Raw genomic sequence first — 22762 nt, 5'->3', positions numbered from 1 at the left:
CACCAGCTAAATACTTGCCACTTCTGTCTGTGATTGGAGATGCGAAGTGCAATATATGCCTCATTCAGTAAACACACCTACTCAGGGCAGACTGGCGATGCATGGATACCAGATGGTTTGATCACCAGTACTTTTCATTGGGACAGGGGAGGAGGGCGGGTGATTATCTTATTTTGATCACATTTCACCTGACCTTTTGCAACTAATTTGGTAATTTATTGAAGATATAATCCAACTCAAGATAGCTTGTCTGACTCATAAAGCCATACACCACAATACAGCACAATACCCCATACTACTTAGTAAATAAGCTTGAGCGATCGGGCTCCAGCCAGAACCTCAGAAATACGTCCGCCCTTTTCTTGAAACCTCCAAGATTCAAAAAGAAAAGATCATACAAACGTGTGTTCACCTGTCTTGCGCCGAGAATCTGGAATTCCTTGCCACCCGAAATCAGATCCAGTCCTTCCACTACTCCCTTTAAAAAACTGGTCAAAAGACTACTAATGAACGAACGTTAACGCATTGATCATGCTCGTGTGTTTTGTTAATACCCAAAGTCTTGAAGTATTTGCACTGATGTTCTATTATATGTTTTACCTTCTTTTTGTTCTAGTCCTCGATAGCTCCTTTTACTGCATTAACTGTTGATTTTACTCGTTTCCTTTTTGTTAAAATTCGTTGATGCACATCGCACCTCTTGGTTCTTTCTACTGTATGATGTTTTACTCGTAGCGCTCTATGGCACCTCTGATACACCCTACTCTGTATTCTTGAATGTTTTCCCACAGGTTGTAACTTCACTTATCTTCTTTATGCTTTTGTATACTTGCTGGCGCCAACTCTGTATTGGGCTCTGATACCCCTTTGGGTCTTGTTCGCGCTCTATAAAACTTTTCAAACAAACAGGGCGATAGGGGTATCAGGGGTGTCATTGGTGGCTAAGAAGGAGTGGATTGTGACTGTGATGTCCTTGACTGTCTTGTCATATGTTAGTAATTTGTGGGTGAGACACAAGGTGCCCAGTGGAGATGCAGTAGTAGGAAAGGTAAATTGTAGAGTGATGGGGAGTGATCAGACAGAGCAGACTTCCCAATCTCCACTACCGATGTGGGAGATACGATGGGGGAAACATTAAAAAAAGATCAATTCTAGCATAGGTCTGGTGGGCAGCAGAAAAGAATATTCCTCACGGTGGGGTAATAGTATCTTCACAAATCACTCCGCCCTATCTCTGCTGTCTACTGCCTAAACTAAGCGTTAAGTGACCTGTTTTGTCCCACCCTCTGTGTGGAGCAGTCTAGTATGGCATCAGGGACAATACTAAAGTTTCCTCCTAAAATGATGTCCGGAACGGGGGTAGTAAGGATGCGACCAATAGCATCTTTAAGGAAGGACAACTATCATCATCATCATTTTTTTTATTGTGTGATTAATTAAAATCTTTACAATATTTGCAAAAAATAAAAACAACACAACAACAAATACAAAGGGCTAGTATACATGAAGAAAAATCAGAATAGTCTGTCTCCCAAAATTATCCTCTCTGTGGTCATGTATCTTGGTTTAGAACATACTGGGTTTGTGCGTATCAGGTCTTTCGCTGGATGACCTTTATCCCCCAGTGATCAGTCCCTGCTCTACTTTTTGTTCGTGGCGGCAGGTTCCTTTGTCTATTCCGAGTCTTGTAACAGCTTTGTTACCTTCGCCATAAATTTGACTCCCCGGCATGAAAGAATAGGTGAGACACCACTCAGCCAGCATATCACCGCCTGCCTGCAGGTACGGATCTTCAATGTGTTGAAAATTGCCCGTAGATATCTTCATCTTAGGGCCTGCAGCGCTGGGCATACACATAACAAGTGTGTCACTGTTTCCTTTTTGTATCCGCATAATCTGCAATTAGTGCTTTCACGTTGATGTTTCCAAGAAGGCCTTAGATCTTTTGAGTGGTGCATACCAAGTCGATACGCTATCAATGATTTTTTTAAATGTTGGCAGTAGTGTAAGACTAGGTAGACTTGTGGTTTTTGGGTGGTGTACGAATTCACTACTGTCCAGGCGTGTCGCCGTTTAGTTAGAGTTCTTTTATCTTTAAGCACAGAAATCCTTTTTGCTGATCCGTTTACTACTTCACAGAACTGATTGTGATCGATATTTTTTTTCCGCACTTCGTATAGGCCCAATGTTGTCAAACTCGTGCTGAGAAATTTTCCCCATTGGGTGGTATTGGGCTTGGCTTCCTGAAAGTTTATTTCCTCCCAGCATAGATTGTCCAATGACTCACTGGGGGCAGTTCGGAGCTTGTGGCAGAATTTTGCAAATGTGGACATCGACCTGATTTCTTGTTTTTGCCAGGCCAAATTCTAGGCGAACTTGGGCTGGCGCGGCTGTGTATGGCAGCCCGAACACAACTTTATATATTTTATTTTGTAAATTGTTTAGTAACGTTGATTCACCTCCGAGCCATGCAATTAGTCCGTATGACAAAGTTGGTATGATTTGTGCAGCCATTACTTTGAGTAAGTGCATATCATTTGGACCTCCCAGTGTTTTTTGCAATTGCCTATATGCGTAAATTAATGATTGCGCCTTCCCTCTTAATAACTGTATGTGCCTTTTTTTTGTATTGCCCCGCTCAATGGTCATCCCCAAGTATTTGTATGAGGTCTGCTCTTCAAGAACAGAGTTGTTGATTGACCATCTATATTTTAGGTTCTTCCCCTCCACAATTCGGAGCACTTTTGTTTTGTCTTTGTTTAACTCTAGGTTTTCTTGTGCTAAATATGAGGCTAACATGTTTACTAAGCGTTGCAGACCAACTGGGGTTTTGCTTAGTAAGACTATGTCGTCGGGCGTACTGCATTATGGGCACGGGAACATTGCAGAGTTTCGGTGTGTGACTTTCCGTTGCGTCTAAGTTACTTCCAATGTCAGAAAGATATAAATTAAAAAGGCTGGGGGCAAGGACGCAACCTTGTTTTAAACCGTCCTGTGTCTCTATTTTGTGAGTGAGGCTGGTGCCGTTCCCTTGTTTGACCTTCGCCCATGTTTCACTGTATAGGCTCGTTATTGCTTTTATTAAGTATTCCGGCATCCCCCACTTTCTTAGTTTACTCCAAAGTCTAGGCCTGCTTACGTGGTTGAAAGCTGATTTTATGTTGATGAAACATCCATATAGTTGTTGTTTTCTTTTTTGGGCGTTTTCCGTTAGCAGGCCCAGGTTGACCAGGTTAGTGCTTGTCCCCATCCCTAGTCTAAAGCCAATTTGAAACCTGGGAATTATATTGGTCGATGTTTCCCAGTCCTGCAGCTCTTTCCAAAGGCATGAGGCGTACAGCTTGGCTTCGACGTCTATTAGGGAAATTAATCGATAATTTCCTGGGTCTTTCCGGTCCCCTTTCTTGTGGATTGGATGGATGATATTTCCTCTCCATGTTGCCGGAAGAATTCATTTTTTCGGGATTTGATTGAATAATGTTGCTAAAAGTTCGGCCCAGAAGTCTATGTTTGTTTTGTAGACTGCTGTTGGGAAACCATTTGGTCCCGGTGCCCCCTCTGGTTTTAATTTTTGGATTAGCCTTTTTATTTGGGCCCGGGTAATCAATACTTCTTCGCCTTTGAGGTTTATTTCCAAAATTACGCTGTCATGCGGTCTTGAGCTGTCAGTTTCGATCTCCGTTGGTGTCCCTTGTGGTTTTTTTTCTGTTCTTTGGGGTTCCTTTGTTAAGTAAAGGTTCTTCATGTGTATCCCCCATTCCTTGTTGCTGATTCCGGGATCCTGTTGCAATGCTGCTCCCAAGTTTAGTTTGTTAATGATTGCCCAGAATTCTCTGGAGGATGCTTTTTTACTTGAGATCAGTAACTTTACCCAAACCCGTTCTTTGTTTTGGGCTTTTGCTGTCCATAATTTTTTCCGGTATACCTTTCTCATGCTTCTGAGCTCTATGATATTTAAGCATTGTCCCTTTGCCGCCGATCTTTGAGCCCTGGCCAATTTTCTTTTTTCTTGTTTTAATTCTGCGTTAAACCAGGGCGCTGGCTTTCCTTTTGGATCTCTAATTGCTCTCGGCTAGACTGAGTGTTTTTCCTTAAGTTCCTCCAGCAAATTTTCCCAGTTGTTTATAGGGTTTCCATTGTCTAGGCTCCCAAGTTTTAACATAAAATTACTTGCTGTGGTCAAGATTTTCTGTGTTTCTCCACCCCTCCATTTGATTTTCCGCAGGTTATATTTTTCTGTTTGTCCCTGTAATGAGCTTATTTTCTCTGCTCTTGGAACTGCGATAGCCATCCTAATGATTTGAGGGAAATGATCGCTTTCCAAGCGCTGAACTATTGTATAGTCCACTATTGAATTTATCAGGCTCGTACTTACCAATGTGAAATCTAAAGTCGATTTAACGTTGCCGCTCACATAGGTGGGGCGCGGCTGGGAGTAGTCTTTTTTTTTTGCTGTTAAGTATTGTCAAGCCCATTGAGTTTATCTTGCCCCAGTCGGCTTGATTGGCACCGAATGCTACCCTTTTTTCCCTGTTCGTTCCACCCCTATCAGTGCTAAGCAGATTAGAGTTAAAGTCTCCTGAAATTATCATGGGGCTTTGTTTATTAGTTTTTTGTAAGGTTTTAATGAGTTTAAACAGTATTTCAAATTTTTCCTTTTTTGCTTTACGGTCTGGGTGTATGTAAATGATTAAAAGTAGCAATTGATACTGGGGCTGTATTGTTATTTTTATGACTTGAACCCAGTTTAGCCCAACGTCCAATATTTCTTGATTCCAGTTATATTTTTGAGAAACGAGGATTGTTAGACCACCTCTTGGGTGCCCGTGTTTTGCGTGCCTCTCTGCGAGTATGTGATGGTCCGTGAAACCTGGAATGCCTGGATGATTCAAGTTCCAGGTTTCTTGTAAGAGTATTATGTCCAGTTCATATAAAAATGTTTGCGTTTCATGGTCGTGCTCCATGCTACTAAAACTATGCACATTCCAAGAGCATAAGTTAATTGGTTCCGCATTTGTTTCTTCCTTCTGCCAGAGTTTTGATCGTTCTCTGGCTGTAGTTGTTATATCTGTTCTAGGAACACTTTTCGCTTAGAGCTGACAGGATCCATGACCAGTCTTGGTTACTGCAGTGAAGCTGATATGTGATTATCTGATTTTTTAGAATGGTTTTTGTTTGTATTTGTTTGTATTCTTTTGCCCGGAGATGTTGCTCGGGCTGCGTGTAAGCATGATTTTGTCTTGGGCCTTTGGGACTTCACGTCCTTATGATGATCTAAGTTGTTATGGAGGGGGTAGGGGTATCTTGGTTGCTTATGTTGCTGTAAATTGATTCCCCAACTCTCGAATATTGCTTTGTGAGAGTAGATTTTTGCTGCCAGCTCTTTTGATTTCCAGGTAGTGACTGAATTTTCTATTTCTGGCCTAGCTCTGTTTTGCTGGAACTCTACTGCTTCCATGTCGTGCAAAGCTATTCCACTGAGTTCCGGGATTTCCTTAAGCAGTTTTAGAATGTTTCCTCTATTGATGATGTCATGCCTTCCCTTTGTTAAATATTCAGTGATAAAAGCCACAACGGGTTCGATTTCATCTGGTATTCGTGTCAGGTTGCCCACCTGAGTCGGTGAGTTGATTTTTGTTCCTAAGGGCCCTTTGGTTGGATTAGGATCTTTTGCGTGAGCTGTTGATGCCTCAGTACTATTTTCTGACTTATTCACAAGTTTGATTTCTGTGTTTTGTGCTAATTGCTCAAGTTCAGGGGGGGTCACTTTTTGTTGTAACGCTCCTGCCTGATGCGTTAGTGGAAATCTTTAGAACTCTCTGATCTTGTTCAAGTTGAGCGGTTTTTAGTTCCCTTGTGCCGGTGCTTATGTTTTTGCTCCGGTACCTAATGTTGGGTTTGCGTGATTCCTCTGCTTCTTTTCTATGAAGTGGGGGCGAGCTGGCCTCTATGCTGCCGGCTTCTTCATGGATGTCCGAGTCCTTATCGCTTTCGTTGGAGCAGTTGTCCACATAATCTCTTGTTCGTACTGTTTCTTTTGATTGACATCTGGGAATATTTGGGCCTTTGTTTGATTGTTTGGGTTCCCTTGGCCCGTTGAAGGTTTTTACTTCTGATTTATGTGTTGACTCCACCGTTATAGTGTTCTCAAAAGAAAAACTAACCTGTTCCAAATATTGTTGGTCCTGTCTACTGTTGGGAGAATTCGGCATGTCCTTATTTATTTCCAAACCTTGACTTACGTTCTTTGTAAAGATTGGAAAGATGTGTTCTGGGGCAACGATGTGATTCTTATTATGTTTGGTCCGGGCCTTCCTGGCTCTCTTTCGTTGACGTTTTGTTAGTTTATCCTGTTGCTCAGTTGGAGGGGTAGGCGAGCCTTCATAGATTTGTTCTTCTTGGCTTTCCGTCGCCCCTACGTCTTGCCCTGTGGTTGTTTTCTTCCGAGCCCCTTTATTGGATAGGTCCGGGTTTTGTCGTCCAGTTTGGGCATTTGGAATTTCTTCGTTCTGGATAGAGTCCGTGTGTTCCCGAATTCCCTTTTGTTCGCAAGTCGATTTCACTGCTCCCAGGATGTCGTTTAGGATCTCTGGGAGGGTTGCAAGTTTTTCAATTATACTACCACAGTTGCAGCGACTAGATTTGGCGTTGTTTTTGGTTTGTGTTCTATTTCCTGGAGTTAGCTGGTCTGTGTTAGTGTTTGTGGTTTTTTCCGCGTTTTCCTTTTTGACTAATAAGGTCATTATTGTGTCTGCCTTAGAGCTTATGTTTGATATATGCTCTGCGATGATGTTAATTAGGTCTATTTGGACTTCCATTTTATCCGATTGGAAGTTTAATGCCCTTATTGCCTGGTCCAATGTGCTGATTAGGGTCTTCCCCCAATTTGTATTGTGTTAAGAGTTGACTTCGTTCTCTAAGTTTACGCAGGACTGTTCAATCCTGCTTGCCGATGAAATTAAAATGGGATCCAACTGGGAATGCTTGATTGCCTCACTGCCGACACTACTGGTATCTTCAATCAGAATTCTGTGGCTGCTACCTTGATCCTCTAAGTTTCGCGGTGTTGATGCCACTAGCTCTTGAGTGTACACCTTTGTAGTCAGATGTTCCGTTGTGGATTGCCCGAATTCTAATTATCTTTTAGTTTTTTTCTTAGAGGTTACAGTCGGCTTTGGGGTGATTGTGGTAGGTGGGAGATCTTCCGTTTTTGCCTCCCCTTCCAGACTCTGGCTTAGCAAACCTCCTAAGTCTGCCCCTTGAGGTGTTTTATTGCACTTAGTATTGTCTTTGAAGCTGATGTTTTGAAAACCTGTTTTAGCAAAAATATTTTCAAGCGACTCCAGACCCTGTGGTGTTAGCAGGTAGGATGCTGGTTTGTACGTACCCTTTGTGTCTTGGGTACTTAATTGGGTTGAGGTTTTGATGTCCGCTCCCTTTTTGAAATCCGTGTTCGCAGGGGGCCCAGTTGTATTGTGCACTTGAGCCTGCACTATTTCTGTCTGTTTTTCCATGTTATTGGTTTTCGCTGTCCGATCTATTATGCCTGATAAATTTACACTGTTCACATGTGGACGTTGGTCCATTTGCTTTGTTTCCTTGCTAGAAGCCCCTGGTACAAGTGACGGTTTGATCATATCTGGCAGGATCGGGCTCGGGAGATTTTGCGCCTCCGCTGTAGCGGCAAAGATTGCCGTGACCGGGTCTTTTAGAAAAAAGAATTTGTTAATTTTTTGCTGCCATTGTTTACCCGTCACTGAACCTGGATTCTCGGGTATAGCCACCAATTTTCCCATGTCCAACCTCTCCCTTTCTCCCTGAGTCTCGGACTCGCCGTCAGATGAAGACATAGAGGCATCTTTGGGGATGGGTTTCGGGAAGGTTTTTTTTTGCTTTTTGCTGGGAGCAGCTTGCCGTTTTGTACCAGATCTCATTCTAAGGTTTTTTTTTTTTTGTTTTTTTTTGTATCGGTTGTATTGGTAAGTCTTATTATGTGTGTGTTTCCTGGGGATGACTTGAGCCTCACCTCCTTTTTGTCATATACTCAGCCGTCCGCAATTGCAACACACGTTGAGGGGCTCTCACTCTCTCCTTCCAGGCAGCCTCTGCCCCAGCACTTGTTATGTACCAGCAGACCCCCCACGGCACAGCACAGGACCTGCCGCAGCGTGCTATCTACCTGCTATCCGCTTCTGTCTGTCAGCTTCTATCTGACGCAACACCCCCTCAACTCACCGCCCGGCACCTGGGCGGATCAGTACCAGGTTCAGGAACTGCCAACCGACCCTCATCTGGAGCCGGGTCTGGAGGGTCTATAGGGGCAGGGAGGAACAGGGGAGTCAGCAGCAATGGATGTAGTGATGCAATGGAGGTAGTGGAGGTAGTGGCGGCGGACTGGGGAAGAGGGGTGTTGGGTGTTCCGCTTTCGCCTCTGCTACCCTCACAACACGCCTCCCTCCAGCACACTACCCTCAGGACTCCTGAGGTGTCATGTATTCCTATAGGTTCTGAATCGATCCCCCTATTCCTGACCCTATTCTGGTTAAACTAACTATCAAGTTAACTAACAGTCAGCCCATGAGGCAAGAAAAGCCCCCATGATGCAGATACCGTTATCTGACGCAGTCACACTACGGCACAGGAACGTGTTATCTGATTAGGTCATAACGCTTGAGATCTAATTAGACAAGCGACATTCCTCCAGCCCCTGATAAGGCATACGACGTTCTCATAACAAATCAAACCTATGACAACCTGGAAAATCCGTGCGGCCATTGTTTTGATTTCACAGAGAACTTCAGTAAAAGAATGTGCTAACGAGCAAGTCGTATGACATCTTTATTGACGTATCTATGTCCATCCTTACGTCAATCTCGGCACCTTTAAGGTATAAATATTGCCGATCTTGCCCTATGCAAACACACGCGTGGTGACGAGACGGAGCAGCCATACTTGCCGAAGCCCAGAAGCAGAGCAGACCCCGCTGGCAGCAGCCCCGCCTTCCTGACGCGCTGAGAGACGCGCTGCTATCTCCTACCGAGAGACCCAGCACCGGCGCTTTCGGGCAGCCCTCGCAGGCAGCCTGGAATATCGAGAGCAGAGAAAGAGATACCATTCCTCATTCATCCTAACTTCCAGGTACAGAACTGAATAACCCCTCACAGAGAATTCTTTAGTTATTCACTTGGCAAAAACAAACTTAACTTAAACTGTAACTTTCTATTCCCGCCCACGCATTAGACTTAGGTCAGGTACACGGGGTAGGCGTATTTAGAAACACCAGTTGAGTACGTTTAGTCAAATGTATATGTGTATGTAAATATATTTTAATCATTTTAAACATCATATTTCTCAGAAACCATATCAATGTTTTTACAGTATTATTTTATACTATTGCTTTTAATGTATGCACTTTACTTAACTATAAGTATTGCAATAATATCGATCCATTTCTCTTGTACGAGAAAAGAGACTGATCAATAAATAACACCTTTTTATTGAACACGCCCGTCTCTTCCTTTTCTCTACAAACTGATGAGACTAAGAATGCACGTACTGACTGAGTAAAATAATTGCCTTGTGCTCACACGACTCTGGAGATACACTCTTGATTAGGGGAGAGCAAAGTTGTCATGTTCTATGGTTGTCAGAAACTAAATCCCTTCTTGTCTAATCAGGGGAGTTAATTCTTTCCTGAACATTCGAGAAAGTTTCTAGCGAACTCTGAGCTACGCTGGCAAACCCAAAACTTAAGTCTAGTATCGACAGTAGTAGACCTAGTTAACGTCTGGCCTAGGCCTTTACTGCTGTAGGTATTATTCCAATGCGCAGAGCCTATTGGGAAGATAGGAACTACACTACATGGCGCCCAACTTGTTTGGAAAGGGCGATAAAACTAACGTAAGACATTTATAGTAACTCAGTAGTGCTTTCTCACTCAGACCCCTTTTCCCAAATACTCCAAAGACGTCTGGAGTGGGTGAAAGGTAATATCCTCCAAAACCTCGCAGGAGGGAACTCCTATGTAAGGTTCTTGGTTTAGTCAACGTTGAAGGATACACTGTTCCAAAATATTGTGCATCTAATCTTTGTTCCATAAGAAACCTGATCTGCAAACAAACAAAATAACCATCCTGACAGTAAAATGTCAGAAAGTGATGAAGAAAGAGAGGCAGTTAGATTAGCAGCTGAAATAACAGCAGCAGATACTGCACTAAAGGATGCAGACGCGGATATAATACTCATTCCGGTCAGCAAAAGGAAATCTATAACCTTAAAACTTATAGAAAATGGACTGACACCTAGAGGTGGCACAGTCATATTCGTAATTGAGGCACACGAATATCGGCAGACAGAGGTATACTATACATGGATACATTTTCCAGCAGCAAATGCTGTAACAAAGTACTTCCACTATTACAAAATAGAGGTTCCACCCGACATTTACACTCCTTTCGAGGAGGTGGAAGTACCACTCAAATTCCAAGAGCATTTGCTCTTATTTGATGGCGCCCTAATACATAATAATCACATCACAAGGCTCGGTCCTTTAGGTAGACCAGGAGCAACGTGGCCGGTCTTAGCCGGATACACACCACACCCAGACATCGAAGGAATGTCTACTGGAGAGCTGTTAATACAGCTAAAACAATTACTAAAAATTCATAGACAATTAGTCCAGTATGTAATGCGGACTTCAACAATTCAGCCAGCGATTAAACCTCCACAGCTGACCCCTCACCAGGGGAACACAAATAAAATCACACCACAGAACATCCAATCCTGCCTAGGTAAAGTTCCGGCTAAACGGGAACAGATACCATTCTGGTTGGCACAGAAAATCACCCAAATAGAGGCGGTGTTTCCTGACACCACCCCGCTAGAAAAACACAGGATTCTGACTATATGTCTCCCAATGGGAATCGCACCACTCATAGAGGACTGTGACACTTGGGGTACAGTCTTTGCTTCAATCTACACAAAAACGCACGGTGTTCCATCCATTTCAGTAATACCAGATGTGCTAAAACAAATTCAAGATGAATACGGTCCAGAACCAGCTTTAACTCTTGGTATGAAATTACTGAAAGACGTCAAGCAGGTCTCGGCTATATTACTAGCCAATATAAAAGGTGAAGCAGCAAACGTGGCGATCCGCCAAAGGTTAAAAGAAACAGATATAGCAGACCAACCAGCTGAAATTGCCAGAATCATAGAAAAATCTTATGAAGAACTAGGTAGAGATAGTTTAGGTGGAATACCAGTAAAACCGCAACTGACTGAAAGTCCAGAAAAAATATTTTTTAATAATTCACCAAAAAAGAACTGGGATGGAAACAAACAATCCAATCCAAAAGAAAAGAAATTCCAGTCCCGAGGAAGGTCTCCTAGGCGAAGGGAGAAATCTCCGAACCAGAGACACAGGTCACCCCAGAGTGACCCCTCTGGGAAAAGATATAACCTTAGAAATAGGGATAATATTAAAAAACCTGATAGATATCAAGACATTGATACACGTCCCTCTCAATCTTTTCAGACTTCCTCGCAGAAATCGGAAAGAAGAGGACGATCAGAACAAAGAGAAGAGCACGCCAAGTCCAAAGACAAGGAACCTGCTCAACAAAAAAAGAAATTACAATTTCCAAAAAAGAAGGTAGCCAGTATCAAGGTAGTTAACAATGCCGAGAATACTGAGGACACAACTGAAAAACGGAGAGTGGGCTCAGACAATGCTAGACAGCGCAGCAGAAGTGAGCATAGCTCGCAAAGTCCTTATGAATCATCTGGAGACAGAGGACACGAATGAATATCTTCAAGTGGAAACTGCAGACACCAGAGTTAGCAAACCCCACAAGATATACGAGATAACATTACGTATAGAGGGAGATAAGACTAGGAAAATAAGGGGACTATTTTGGGATAACCTCTCCAAGGGCTATGATATCCTTCTAGCTGAAAAAGACTGGCCACCAGAGTTTGTCAGGGAGTGCCCTCATGGCGAAGAAGTAATTATGCCTGCCTTCTCGAATCAAATCCCGATTCATAAAAAATACACACTTGCTAGAAAGTGGGCAGTGGCCTTAGCACCTGCTTTATATAAAAATCATGTAGGATGGGATGAGGATTCTCCTCCTCACAAAATCCAGTTAAAATCACAACCTACTGCACAAAGGCAGTACCCAATTAAGCAAGAAGCTAAAAAACAGGTAAATGAAATACTAGATCAGCTAAATACCAGGGGGTGATTGAAACTTGCACCTCACAAATGAACAATCCTTTGTTTCCGGTCTCCAAACCAGACAATTCATATCGTCTAGTTTTGGATTACCGACACCTTAACACATGTTGCAAAACCTTTGCAGTGCAAAACTCACACAGTGCTGCACTAATGAATAACATAGTGCGCAAAAAATACAAAACAACCTTGGACATCTCCAATGGATTCTTTTGTCAAAACATAGCACCAGAGAGCAGATATTTAACTGCATTCTCAGTAAATGGCACTCAAAAGCAATTCTGTCGGTTAGCCCAGGGGTACAAGAACAGCCCGGGGGTATTCTCAGCGAGAGTAACAGAATTACTGCAACTATATGATGATGAAGCGTTATCTTATGTCGATGACATTTACTTAACAGATGATGACTTGGATACTCACTTAAAAAGAGTGAACACCATAATACTTGGGTTCGCAGCAGAGGGTTACAAATTCAACTTTAAAAAATCCAGAATTGCCCATTTAATGGTCTTATACGTAGGATATGAATTATCAAGTATAGCCTGGTTGACAATTTTCTAAAGAACTAGAAGAATTAAAAAATCTAAAATATGAAAAGACGTATCCTCTGCCAATCGACATTCTGCCTCTAAGACATTACGCCTGTGTAATTTATACAGACGGACATGCTCAACCCTCCGTTTGGGGAGAACATGCATACAACCCCACATGTGAGATTACAAAAGAAGTGTGGCGCGGAGGTAAACTAAGACCTCTATTAACAAAATCACACTCAGTAGAAACTAATTCAGAACTACAAACTGAAATAATAGCATTAAAAATGGCGCTGGATAATGCGGATCGCGAATTCCCGACACTTATAGTGTCAGATTCATATTACTGCGTCAAAGCATATAACAAGGATTTGCAGACATGGATTCAGAACGGTTACAAAGATGACACAGATGCACCAATAAAGCAGAAATTGCTCTGGGAACAAATAGCTCTTTTACAAAAAGAACTACCAAAGACTCACGTGACACACTCACTGAGTCATCAGCGTGATGGCGTTCACGTTGTAGGGAATTCATTGGCTGAAACAGCCGCAGCGGCAGCCACTATACCGGCTCCCGTAGATCGAAAAAAGCGTACATTAAAATACATTGACGGTGAAACAATGCTGGCGGTGAAAACGTCATCAAAAGGCGACTGCTCAGCGTTACCGGTCAACTATCCACTCAATTATACATACATAATCGATGCAAACTCCGTCCCTTTTGCTCGAATCCCTGGAGTGGGGGATAGAGTGATTCCAAACATGGACAGGAGAAGCTTGTTAATCGCAGACGCACACAAGGGCGAGGGTCTCAGACACCTCAAACTGAAAGATTCTCTGGAAGAATTACAATCACGGTACTGGTGGCCAGGCATGAGCCTGCATTACACCATGTTTGTAAAAAACTGCCCAAACTGCAACAGAGATCGCAGTGGGGAGAGAAACAGTTTAATACCTCGTCGTATCAAGGCAGATAATATGACCAATAAAAAGCAGGGCTTGCGATTAACATATACAGGCTAGTTTCCACTTATAATGTAGATCACCAGCACTCGGCTGACGTCCGGACTGTTATACAAAGATTTGCGAGTCTAAATGGCATATACGCTAAGAGCATGCTACGTTCGACCATTGTTTTCACTCAAGCCCACCAGCCTGGGGGGAAACATGGCCGAATGAGCACAGTCCAGCGGGAATCTTCTCACTTCCTTCCTGAGGGTACGGGATGGTGTAAAGAAAAAACCAAGGCAGAAAGCAATCTATAATGGAAAGGATATTAGGTTCGGGAGCTGGGTGGGTCAAACATCTAATAAGTGTCCAACGTAGTCTAAATAACTTGCCAAGAAATTCTCTGAAGGGATTCAGTCCGTACGAATTATTATTTGGAACTAGAATGATTATCTCTGACCTTGACAGTCAGACTTCAGTGGTTAAAGAAAAAAGCTTTGATGTCAAAGACCGTTTGGCTATTTTGCAGGACTTAAACAAAACAAGAAAAGACCTGAGCAACATACAGTTGAAACAACAGCCAACAACCACTGAAGAATCCCCACCTGTCCCAGCAAGACCTGTCTGGATTCCAAAAGTCGGGGATCTAGTCAGGGAGAAGATCGCGGTAAAGAAGGAATTTGGGCCTTCTTAAAGAAAAGCAGTTCCTGTCTTGTCTGTCAACGGGACAAGATCAGTTGTACTACCGCCACTTGCTGGTAAAAAGGAGAACCGAGTTGTATCCATCGACCTGGTAAAACCACAACATGTGGCCGATAACAAACAGTAGGCCAAGTGGACTCCCAATAAGTAGCAGAACACCAAGGTTTGCTACCAGTACAGAGGTCCTAACAAAGAGGCTCATCACATTCGAAACGCCTACAGAAGAACAACAAGGACTATGCAACGATGCAATAGAACTCAGACCTCTGTAAACCCAAATAAAAACATTTAGCAGAGACACACCAATCTATAATGAAGTACCAAGTGAAAATGCAAGAAACAAAAATCCTGAAGCAATTGGAACAATTGACAGAACTGCATCCGGCTACTTCATCAACTTCGATGATTCCTCTGAAAGCCTCAGTGAATCAAAGACACAGCCATCATCAAAAACCTTTAAAGACAAAGCTAAGGAACTTTTGAACCAACTGAAAGAAACATATCTGATTTCTCCATGGATTGAATTTTGGGTGGGTTTTGGTGCATTTATCCTCATACTTTGGCTCATCATGGTATTAACTTTGGGACGCTTCATTGAGGGAAAATATGCTAAAATGGACACAGCAAGTCAGAGCATCAACTTGGTCCTCAAACCACACACATCTTCACACGTCGAGAAAAGAGAACTTTCTTCAGCCAACTTCACAGCCAATCCTATACCTGGTGGGGTAGCCTGGGACAACACTGACTATGAAATTTATGGTCCGGTCGAGATCCTGAAATACCCACACCAAATCAAGATCTCCTTGAGTGACTTTGCAAAACCAGACTCATTTGCTGATGATTGGGACTTCGAAAGCATTAATAACATGATGTCTGACTTAGTAATGTCTGCTAAATTTACAAAACATGATTATTTGCAAGGTTCTACAAATTATGATAGTATGTATTGCTATAACCACTATGGTAACCATTTTTTACATAAATCTGCACAACCTAGAAATGTTTTAAATTATAATCAATGGGAACATTGTGCAACACCTCCAAAAGGGAGCTCAAGAACTGTTTACGACAAATATTCATATTTTTCCGGTTTTAACACAAGTAATGCTGAAACATTTTATTATAAATTGTCAAACAAGACAGGGATGAAAACCATGATAACCAACACAAAGTTGATATATTCAGATTCATTCTTCGAGGAAATGAATACTTTAGGATTTAATTATTGGGACAAAAATGTTGATTTAAAAAGTGTTTGGGGTGCAAAAGAATGGCAAGTACAGGGTTTAGAAGCTTTGTTTAGAGCTTGCATGATCCCAGAACAAATGATATTTTTAAATGATACTGTTCAACAAACCACCTGTCTTGGCCTAGCCAAAATCAAAGATTTAAATAAACCGTCTATTCCAAAGCCAACAATGTTTAGCAATAGCTCTGATACGGATGAAGAGATAGACGTAAACCATATATTAAACCAAAACAGAACACATCCTAATTGGAAACAATGGTTGATCTGGCCCACAGATACAAATAACTGTCAAGACAGATTCCTGAATAAAACACAGGGGTTCAAAATGACCAGGCCAGACCCTAGATATCCCCAAAGACATCACCCAGGGATAATAACAACCTACAGTGTGGGCAAATTATGCCTTCAGTGGCTACAAACTTCCACACTGCCTGAAATTAAGCAACACCTAACTTTACTTACTGATGGTGCTGACTTGCGTGATTTCATAATGGGACCACGCAAACAGCGTCAAAAGCGTTTCATAGCAGCCTCTGTATATGCAGCATACAATGAGGCCTGGAAGGTTAATCAAATTGAAACAGCAGAGAGAATACGGGAAATTGACCGTATTAATTTGGAAAAATCACTTTCTGTAGTGGACAATGGGTTAATGACTCTGTCCTCCAGAATTTTTTCTTTGGACAGCATTGTGTCGTCAGCAATCGATATATTATCGCAAGACTTACTGTTATTACAACATGGTCAGTCACAATTGCGTTCTATTGTACAGCTTGGCTGGACGTTACAAAATCTGCGTTCAGGCTATGTGCCTTGGCGTTTAATCAACACAACGTCACTATTCCAAATCTTTAACCTTACTGATAGACAAATCGGTATGGCGCAAAAGGGTGCTGATTATACAATCTTGAGCATTGAAAAACTAGAAAGATTACCAATGACAATGTCAGAACGACCTGTCAGTGAATGGATAATCCACGGAATCATAAATATTCCAATCTCAACCTTCAGGTTTCAATACTGCCAAAAATATATACAGGCTGGCATGTACGAGAAATTGGGAAAGGGGTACCTTAAAACAACTTGGAACCTGCCCTATTCGCATGCATGTGTCAGTAATAAAGGACAGAAAGTGTTTCTTAGTGGCAACAATTGTGCTATGTCACTAAGCGGCACGCTTCTGTGTAACGGAATTAGTTTGCATGGAGCCTGTGAAGGGAATTCATACAACCTTTCATGTCACCAGCAAGGCGCACCTGCAACCGAAATAGAACCATTCTTACAAAGACTCTATAATGGGAGTTACATTCTTATTGTAGACCGCAAATGTTGTAGTCTTATGCCCGGGACTCCTTATCTAGTCACTACGACTGCGAAGGTCAAGTGCTGTGGACGTTCTTTGTTCCCCAGCTCCTTTCCAGACAGGGAGGCAAGGGCATGGCCCAGTTTGAAAATTACTTCTATTCGAATAGATACTTTAAGCAGAATGAAAACAGTGCTTCTTCAGACGCCTACAAGGCTCACGTCATCAAAAGAAACGTATGATCTACAAGTCGCAAGGACGACTGCAGAGATACATACATTATTATCGACTAATTCCCCCGTACATTTCGCGGAAATCCTGAGCGAAATCTTGAATATTTCTGATACCACTGGGGTCTCAAAAGTATTTAAGACAGTATTTTCGATGGCATTAACACCATTCAAAGCCATACTGGGTATTTTTCCAGATTTCGTCCATTCGATTTTTGGCGGACTTCCCCTGATCCTGGGACTAATTGCAGGAATCCTATTCTTAGTCCTTATTTTTCGTTATGGCAACCCATGTCACAGATCAAACTCTCGCGACAATGGAAGATACAATCCTAGCCATTGGATACCGGGACCGGATATCAAAAATCCTGGGACTATCCCGGCTTAGAGACCTGAACATGACTTGGTTTCTATCATTTCGACCAATGTGGCAAAGATGTGTTTTACCTGTATTGAGATGTCTGCTATGCGGAGAAGAATGCGTGTTAGACACCTGTCTGACGCTACAATCGGATGCGCCAGTGGATGCAGATACATTGTTGGTTCCTACCAAGGTTCACGCTTTGTGCTGCCCTCAAAGGCTGCCAATCCTGATGACGGCATTCGTGGAGTCTTCACCACTACGATTGAAGAGTAGTGAAGTTCAAGATGAAAGCAGCATTAATCAGGTACGACCTTCTATCAGCAATGCGAATCAGAATGTCAATGGAGACAATCATGCGCACGAATGCATGGTTACACCTATTTCCGACTTAGTGGAACTTTCCCATGAAGCTGTTGACAGTTTTTTCGAAAGCCTTAATGATATGATGTTCTCTCCAGAACAGAAATAGAGACTTTTGAGCAAGCTCGCACACGGCGTTCCCTGAATTCGGCCTTCGACTTTAAAAATAAAGTCACATGAACAATTTTTCCCACCAGTTCACGGACAGCAATTTTTTAGCAGCCCCAAATTATTTTTTACAAAATTTTCGGGACACTTATCTTCTGCTTAAAGTAAGAAACTATTCCTAGAGAACTAAGATTTCTATTTTTAGATACTTTATAAACTTTAGTTGCCCGCTGGTATGTTCACAAATATTTTATCATGTGATGAAATGGTCTCGAACTTTCTTTCTGTATAGCCATATTAAGAGCCATTTCATGTGTATTTCTCATATACCAAATAAGCAATAATGTCTACAAATGCGTGTTTACTTTAGCGTTTAATTCATAGCTTAAGTGCATACAATATATATGACTGCAATTTTTCAGTATATTTGAAAATTTCAAAATGCATTTATGTATTTTGGGGTGGTGAGGTATACACTATACTCTATAGTATGTTGTACTATGTTATACTATGCATAGATTAGTAAATATGACCATAGTTAGCGTGGAGTGGGTGTCATGTATTCCTATAGGTTCTGAATCGATCCCCCTATTCCTGACCCTATTCTGGTTAAACTAACTATCAAGTTAACTAACAGTCAGCCCATGAGGCAAGAAAAGCCCCCATGATGCAGATACCGTTATCTGACGCAGTCACACTACGGCACAGGAACGTGTTATCTGATTAGGTCATAACGCTTGAGATCTAATTAGACAAGCGACATTCCTCCAGCCCCTGATAAGGCATACGACGTTCTCATAACAAATCAAACCTATGACAACCTGGAAAATCCGTGCGGCCATTGTTTTGATTTCACAGAGAACTTCAGTAAAAGAATGTGCTAACGAGCAAGTCGTATGACATCTTTATTGACGTATCTATGTCCATCCTTACGTCAATCTCGGCACCTTTAAGGTATAAATATTGCCGATCTTGCCCTATGCAAACACACGCGTGGTGACGAGACGGAGCAGCCATACTTGCCGAAGCCCAGAAGCAGAGCAGACCCCGCTGGCAGCAGCCCCGCCTTCCTGACGCGCTGAGAGACGCGCTGCTATCTCCTACCGAGAGACCCAGCACCGGCGCTTTCGGGCAGCCCTCGCAGGCAGCCTGGAATATCGAGAGCAGAGAAAGAGATACCATTCCTCATTCATCCTAACTTCCAGGTACAGAACTGAATAACCCCTCACAGAGAATTCACTTGGCAAAAACAAACTTAACTTAAACTGTAACTTTCTATTCCCGCCCACGCATTAGACTTAGGTCAGGTACACGGGGTAGGCGTATTTAGAAACACCAGTTGAGTACGTTTAGTCAAATGTATATGTGTATGTAAATATATTTTAATCATTTTAAACATCATATGGCTCAGAAACCATATCAATGTTTTTACAGTATTATTTTATACTATTGCTTTTAATGTATGCACTTTACTTAACTATAAGTATTGCAATAATATCGATCCATTTCTCTTGTACGAGAAAAGAGACTGATCAATAAATAACACCTTTTTATTGAACACGCCCATCTCTTCCTTTTCTCTACAAACTGATGAGACTAAGAATGCACGTACTGACTGAGTAAAATAATTGCCTTGTGCTCACACGACTCTGGAGATACACTCTTGATTAGGGGAGAGCAAAGTTGTCATGTTCTATGGTTGTCAGAAACTAAATCCCTTCTTGTCTAATCAGGGGAGTTAATTCTTTCCTGAACATTCGAGAAAGTTTCTAGCGAACTCTGAGCTACGCTGGCAAACCCAAAACTTAAGTCTAGTATCGACAGTAGTAGACCTAGTTAACGTCTGGCCTAGGCCTTTACTGCTGTAGGTATTATTCCAATGCGCAGAGCCTATTGGGAAGATAGGAACTACACTACAGAGGAAGTCTTAGGATGTCTCTCGTGGCTCTCGTGGCTCCGCCCCTGGTGAGGCGTTCGCGGGCTCTTGCCGCTATGGGGAAGCGTCTGAGTTTGCAGCTCCAGCCGCCCCAAAAAAAAAAAGAAAGTGGTAGTACTCACGGGGCCGTCCAGGTGGCACGCCCGCGGACTCGGGGAGGGAAGCGTCTGTGGCTCCGGGTCCGGCTTCGGCCGCCGAAATGGGTGTCTTTATAGCCGCTGAGGGGAGTCATCCGGCTCCGGCCGTGAAAGAACGTATTCACGTATTCACGGCTCCGGTTTCTAGAAGGCCCCTCCTAGAAGGCCCTCCTCCTCCTGCGGCAGCGGCAACGGTGTTGTTGTCACACCGCTTAGTTCAGCGCTCACACCCCGCTCGCTCGGCTCGCTCCTCACAGCCCCTCACAACGGCTTGGCGTGGCTCAGCGGCAATCTGGCTCCTCCTCCTTGCCTGTGGACTCCTAATTTACCCCCGGACTCGGGGGTGGTGCGATGCAGGCAGCGCGGGATACTTTCGCACTGATGCCTGTTGCTTGTTGCTGTTGCTGATCCTTGTTTTTTTTTTCTGTTGCTTGCCGCCCCCGCCAATGTCAACCTCTTCCCCGGGCTCCCGCTAGATGGCTCTAGCTGCTCTGGCCGCTCGCCGCCGCCAGTCCATGCGGGAAAAAACAATAGAGAGCCGGTGATGGGACACGGCCGCAGGCCCTCGGTGGCTCAGCGGCCTCGATCCCGCTCAGGAAAAAGCCGTTCCGAAAAGCACAGCACAGCACAGCACAACCGCCTCCGATGCTCCGGAGGCTACTCGCACCACGCTGGTAGTCTCGTCGTCAACGGACAAGCTCAGTGTGAACTGCAAACTCTATGGACACAAGTCGATGCTTTTCATGGACAACTAGTGCATATTGGTTTGCCTAGGTGACCATATGACCATTAAGGTTGATGCGGAGTGAGAGAAGCCAATCTGCTATTTTTGTCTGAGTGTGGATCACTGTTCTAGGGAAATGAGTAGCCTCACCTCCTTTTCGGCAGGAAGACAGGTGGGCAAAATTGGGGCAGTCTAGAAGATGTGTCCACCTCTGCCAACCCCACCCCTCAGGTGGGGGAGGCGAGGTGAAGGCCACTCTTCAGTGCCTGCCATCTTGCAGATGGTAGGCCCTCTCCAATCAGGGTTAGGGATTGTGCCCACTCCCTCACGTGGGGTGAGTACACCAAGGGTGCAGTCACCCTAAGGTCAGTAGCCTATTGGTTACTAATCTGAGACCCCTAAAACGCCCCTAAATACTGTGATTTGGGTTCTGCCCTGGACCCAGAAGGGAGATTCCACAACCTATGAGGAAGGACGAAATAAGATGCACAGCAGAGGAGAACTGACTTGGCCACAGCCCTACCAGCCCATCTGCAGTTTCCAGAGGTCCTGCGCCAGAAGTAATCTTGTCCTGCAGCCAGCGACCTCCAGAAACCCCTGGAAGGACTGACTTCCTTCAACAAAGGAAATCCTGTGAAAAGCAACTCTGTTCAAAAGAATCCCTAAAGAAAGACTCTGAGCCTGCTGAAGATGAGAAACCCAATGCCTGGAACCACCACTCCACTCGTCGCCTACAGCCCAAGTCCAAGTGGCCCACCAGTTCCAGTGAAGTCCCCCAGCGCTACAGAGTCCAAATCCTCCATGAGATGACCCCTCCAGGACTCCCTGACATTGCCTGCAGCCTCTGTACGGAGACCCCCTAACCCTGAGTGGCCTGGTAAGGTGAAATCTGACCTCAAAAGGTACCCCTGCATCTGGCTGCCCTGCACCCTGGAGAAGAGGACCTGAGGTGGACCTACATCTCTGAGCCCTGAAACTTACCTGCCAGCAGTTGGTTCCTCCTGGAAGACTTCTTGGACCGAGCCTGTAGCTAAAAAACAAAACAGGCTATCTCAATAGGATTGCATTGGGCTCCCGACCCCTCCTGAGCACTCTGCACTCGGCCGCCCCAGCACCGCTCGTGTTGTGGACTTAGTGCTGACCTGGGAGCCCCTTTGCCCTGACCTTATCCCTAAGAGCTTGGCTCCCAAGACCGAGTAGCCTGCCCGTGAGCAGCCTCCAACCAAAGGCCCCCTAGCCCCATAGGCTAACATTGGGCATCAGCACTATGCAAGCAACTGCCCTAGTGCCGCTGAGGGTGCTTTTTGAGTTCACCCTTGACCATGGGGGATTCCTTGTTCTAACCCCTGAAACTAAACCCCCAAGACCGATTACTTACCTGCAAACCGATAACCACATTTTCCTCCATAGGATTGCATAGACTGTTTTTCTCAGAAAAAGTTCTGTGTTCAGTTGTGTTTGTATGGAAACCTAAGTAACTGTGTTTTTAATGTAAAAGCATTTTACTTACTTTTGTCTAGGAAATGTCCCATTGTGATATCTAGGCATATCACACTGAGTAGAAAAAGTAACCCAATAAGTCATCACAAAGTGATCCAAAAGTAAGTACAACTGTTTTTAAGCATTGTCCCAAACTGTAACAAAGTCAAATTCATTCAGCTTGCATATTCTTATAACCTGTCTGTGAAATTACAACTTTAATTACCATTACCAAATCCTGCTTGGTTCTAAAAATAAAATACATTAAAAGAAGTGTTTTTATACAAGCAATTGGTCTGAGTTCCTTCGTTGAGTATGTGCTATCATTTCTTGCCTGAGTGTGTAGAATAAATGCTCACCACTACCCTCCGAAAAAAGCGTTATTGCTCGCCCACACTACCACAAATAGAGTGTAAGGTATTATCTACTTTTACCTTTGTAAGCCTTTG

General features: G+C 43.5%; 1 protein-coding gene across 1 annotated transcript in view; it reads right to left on the bottom strand.

Moving 5' to 3' along the window:
• EDARADD (EDAR associated via death domain) overlaps nucleotides 1-22762 on the bottom strand; it is a 404069-nt gene that overhangs the window by 140039 nt on the left and 241268 nt on the right. The window lies entirely within an intron of this gene.

This window comes from Lissotriton helveticus, chromosome 6 (assembly GCF_964261635.1).
Source record: "Lissotriton helveticus chromosome 6, aLisHel1.1, whole genome shotgun sequence".
Lineage (NCBI taxonomy): Eukaryota > Metazoa > Chordata > Amphibia > Caudata > Salamandridae > Lissotriton > Lissotriton helveticus.
The sequence above is the reverse complement of the archived record's forward strand: the minus strand, read 5'-3'. Positions and strand labels throughout refer to the sequence as shown.